Source organism: Sinocyclocheilus anshuiensis, unplaced genomic scaffold (assembly GCF_001515605.1).
Source record: "Sinocyclocheilus anshuiensis isolate Anshui unplaced genomic scaffold, SAMN03320099.WGS_v1.1 scaffold617, whole genome shotgun sequence".
NCBI classification, from domain to species: domain Eukaryota; kingdom Metazoa; phylum Chordata; class Actinopteri; order Cypriniformes; family Cyprinidae; genus Sinocyclocheilus; species Sinocyclocheilus anshuiensis.
Window position 1 is genome coordinate 552,876 of NW_015539890.1, and position 4,581 is coordinate 557,456.

The window sequence follows — 4,581 nt, forward strand, 5'->3', positions numbered from 1 at the left end:
TCCCTACCAGCCGTTTTTGTAGGCATTAAACTGCCAGAATTTTAAAAGACGATATCTCCGTTTGCATTTAACTTTCAGCACCGCAACTTTGCAGATATTGTTTATGCTCAAACAGCAACATTACACACTAACTAGCGTTACAAAAGTGAAATCACAATCAACCACTCCTTTAAGTACTGAGTAATATTAATTAACTACATTTACTTACTATAAGGTTAGGGTGAAGATTAGGGTTTGGCTTAGGGTTACTTGCATGTAATTATGCATAATTTATTGTTATTATAATAGTAAGTGTAACATGTAACAAGGACACATTAAAATAAAGTGTTACCCAATTTTCAATAAAAAATACAATAATTTATATTTTAGTTTACCACAAATGCTTGTCAGTGCATTGAGCAGTAAACTTTAACCATATTTCAGAGACCATAGAATTATGAAATTACATGTCTGTAATAAGTACTCTTTTTACGAGCATGACAATTATTATTATTATTATTATTTATTTTATTGAAAAAAAAATTTGCACAAGAGTTGTGAAAATTAGGGTGAAAAAGTCAATAGATATTTATGTTTTGTTTTGGATTTATAAGTTTGAAAATGTTTAGAATTGTAATCGAGATCAAAAGGTAAAAGTATTTTATATAACGTTTTGTTCATTTATTTTTATTTTATTGATGTTAGCATTTCTGTAACAATTTTACTACCCACGTAACTCCAAAATGAACAATGTATTAAAACTCAAGAAAAAAAAAATCCAGCCCTATATGTGTTTAATATAACTACCACAAAATGTAATAGACTAATTTGTATCTGATTGATTTAAAAAAAAAAAAAAACTGTATCACACTTGCTTCTGAAGGAAATCCTCCTTTAGTACTGATCTGATCCACCATAACAGAGCGAACAAAGTAAGGAGACACATAAAAAAGTCATGGCCAAAAGTTTTGGCAGTGACATAAATGTTCTGTTTTGGAAAATTTGCTTCTTGGTGTTTATTCACATTGTTTCAAGATTATTGTGTAGAGTGATCAGATGCATTTTAAATAATTGCTAAATGCTTCATTGGCCAAAAAAAATGTACTTTTCACAAAAAAAAAAATTTCACTGTTTTTTTTTTATCCTGACATAAAATGGCCTACTAACATTAATTGACTAATCATATCAGCAGCATATGTGAAAGTGTGAATGAGTACTAGTCAGGTGAAATCACTATCATACTAATTAGATTGTAATCTAACTACATTGTTCCAATCATTGTGTTCTTGTTAGCAATGGTTACCTCCAACGAAACACGTGCAGCCATCATCGCTTTGCATCAAAATGGCCTCACATGGAGGGAAATTACTACAAAGAATATTGCATCTGAAAGAACCATTTACCGGACCATCAAAAACTTCAAGGAGAGAGGTTCGACTGCAGTGGGCAGTCGAACCTCTGTATTTGTATTTGGAACCTCGGTATTTGTAGCCTATACATCTATATGGTAACACTATACAATAAGATTTCATTAATGTTAGCTAATGTATTAACTAACATGAGCATACAGTATTTATTCATCATGTTAGTTAATGAAAATACAGTTGTTCATTGGTAGTTCATGGTAGTTCACAGTGCGTTAACTAATGTTAACAAACACAACTTTTGTTTTTAATAATGCATTAGTAAATGTTGAAATTAACATTAATAAATGCTGCAGAAGTAGCCTATCGTTCATTCTTAGTTCATGTTAACTACACTAGTTAACTAATGTTAACTAATGAACCTTAAGTGTTACCATTATAAATGTGTCTGTATACAATAAAGCCACAATACCAACTACCAATAGGAGGTTTCTGGCTGACAGCAAACATTTATTTAGCCTATGTCACAATATGAGGTAAATCCGGCCCTGTACATGATGCTGATTTTTGTTGCCAAATTGGTTTTTAACAGTTGTTGAATAAACGTTTAAACTGAACTATTATGCCTGTCTATCTGCTTGACTGACAGTTCTATTGATCACTGAGAGAACATTGGCTTGTTATGATGTTGGTTCAATATAAAAATAGCTGAGATGTAGTAAACTACTTTTGCCATGTTGCTGTAGCTTAGCTTGCTACATTTCACAGGGCTGTAGCTTTAGTGTAGTGAAGCTTCATTTAATGAAGAGTAACTGTTAGCTTAGCTCACCACATTTTCCAAGTAGCTTGCCCAACACTGAATGGAAGTATGTGGTAAGTGGAATGGATGGACTTTTAATGGATGGGCTTACAAAATACCATTATATTATCTTTATTTTACAATCATTGTGAAAAGTGCTACACAAAAAAGCAAACTGAATTGAAAGTAAGAACATCTGAACATCTTTAAAAAGGAATTCACATATTCTAACACAGTGCAGTGAGCGCTCAACTGCATTGCTAATTCATTATTGCTAGTATTGGTGTGTGAACAACTTTGTGTGTGTGTGCGTGCGTGCGTGTGCGCACGTGCGTGCGTGTGTGTGTGTGTGTGTGTGTGTGTGTGTGTGTGTACTGAAGATGTGATTAGCAATGTGATACTACTACTAACCCAGATTCAACTGCAACATTGAAGAAATGCACAGTTTCTTTAGCTTTACTTGAGTGAAGAAAGATTATACATAAATACACAAAGAGGTTTGTAACAAAATAACTGTGAATGTGAGGCAGTGAGTTCTGTGAATTTAATTACAATATTATTAAATTGCTACTATTAGTGGTCCTTGTGGAAAAGATAAGTGCATTCAAATATTCACTTCAAATCTTAGAAAGTATATATTTTTATCATTTTAACTATATTATTAAATGCAATCATAAATTGATTAAATTGGAACTTTATAATTACAAATGTGTAGTTAAACACTTTAAACACATGATTTACAATTTTCGGTTACACTTAATTTTTTAAGTTGTCCTTGTTACAGTGTAATTAAACATTTAAGTATTGAGTTATATTAATCAACTACATTTACTTACTATAAGGTTAGGGTTAAGATTAGGGTTACTTGCATGTAATTATGCATAATTTATTGTTATTATAATAGTAAATACATGTAACATGTAACAAGGACAACTAAAAATAAAGTGTTACAATAAATTCTTATAATGTGTGCAAAAATCTTGTGCGGTAGATTATCTGGTAGGAAGACATGCGCATAAACCTTGATATGCTTTATATTTTAGTTTACTACAAATGCTTGTCAGTGCATTGAGCAGTAAACTTTAACCATATTTCAGAGACCATAGAACTATGAAATTACATGTCTGTAATAAGTACTCTTTTTACGAGCATGACGATTATTATTATTATTATTATTTATTTTATTTTATTTTTACATTTTTTCTTGCACAAGAGTTGTGAAAGTTAGGGTGAAAAAGTCAATAGATATTTGTTTTGGATTTATACGTTTGAAAATGTTTAGAAATGTAATCGAGATCAAAAGGTAAAAGTATTTTATATAACGTTTTGTTAATTTATTTTTATTTTATTGATGTTAACATTTCTGTAACAATTTTACTACCCCCGTAACTCCAAAATGAACAATTTATTAAAACCCAAGATTAAAAAATCCAGCCCTAAATAAGTGTTTAATATAACTACCACAAAATATAATGGACTAATTTGTATCTGATTGATAAAAAAATAAAAATAAAAAAACACTGTATCACACTTGCTTCTGAAGGAAATCCTCCTTTAGTATTGATCTGATCCACCATAACGGAGCGAACAGAGTAAAGAGACACATAATACAATAAATGCAAATTGTATTTTAGTTTAGTAATTTTATTTAACATTTACACTGACAATTATTCTGGTAAACAGCAGAAAATAAAAATGTAAGCCTATGTATTGTTACATAAGCAAAAATAGCCAGACAGCTGTTTCAACTCATACAAAACAGTAGAGAAAAGCCCAGAAGTCCTATAAATCCGCAGTATACCGGCAGTAGGCAGTTGATGAGGGTTGGAGGTCACTGGCGGGGTAAGATGTTCCTCTGGGGTCCTGGCTGTGGGCCGGTCTGCTGCTGCTGTAACTGATGCCGCAGCTGCTGGGAATAAGGGTCTTCCAGAGACTTTACTGATACAGTGATTTTTGGTCCCGTCTTCCATTTGATCCCACTGGTGTCTACAACCGAGGCTTCAACAGAGACCATGTGTGTGCCCAGGATGTAGAAGTTGAGCAGGAACTGTGTGCTGAAGTAATCATTATGAGGCTACATTGTTGGTACTACAAAATGGAATAGAATAGTGAATACGTTTGTGAATTGGGCGCAGCTTTTGTCAGTAGTTGGTGGCAAATTAGTCATTGAATCATTTAAAGGGGTCATATGATGCGATTTCAAGTTTTCCTTTCTCTTTGGAGTGTTACAAGCTGTTCATGAATAGATAAGATCCCTAAAGTTGCAAAGACTAAAGTCTCAAACCCAAAGAGATATTCTTTATAAAAGTTAAGACTCATCCACACCCTCCTAAAACACCTCGTTTAAACACGCCCCCACATGTCTACGTCACGACATGGGAAGATTTGCATAACGCCGCCCAAATGTTCACGCAAAGAAAGAAGGTGTAACTTTTATTC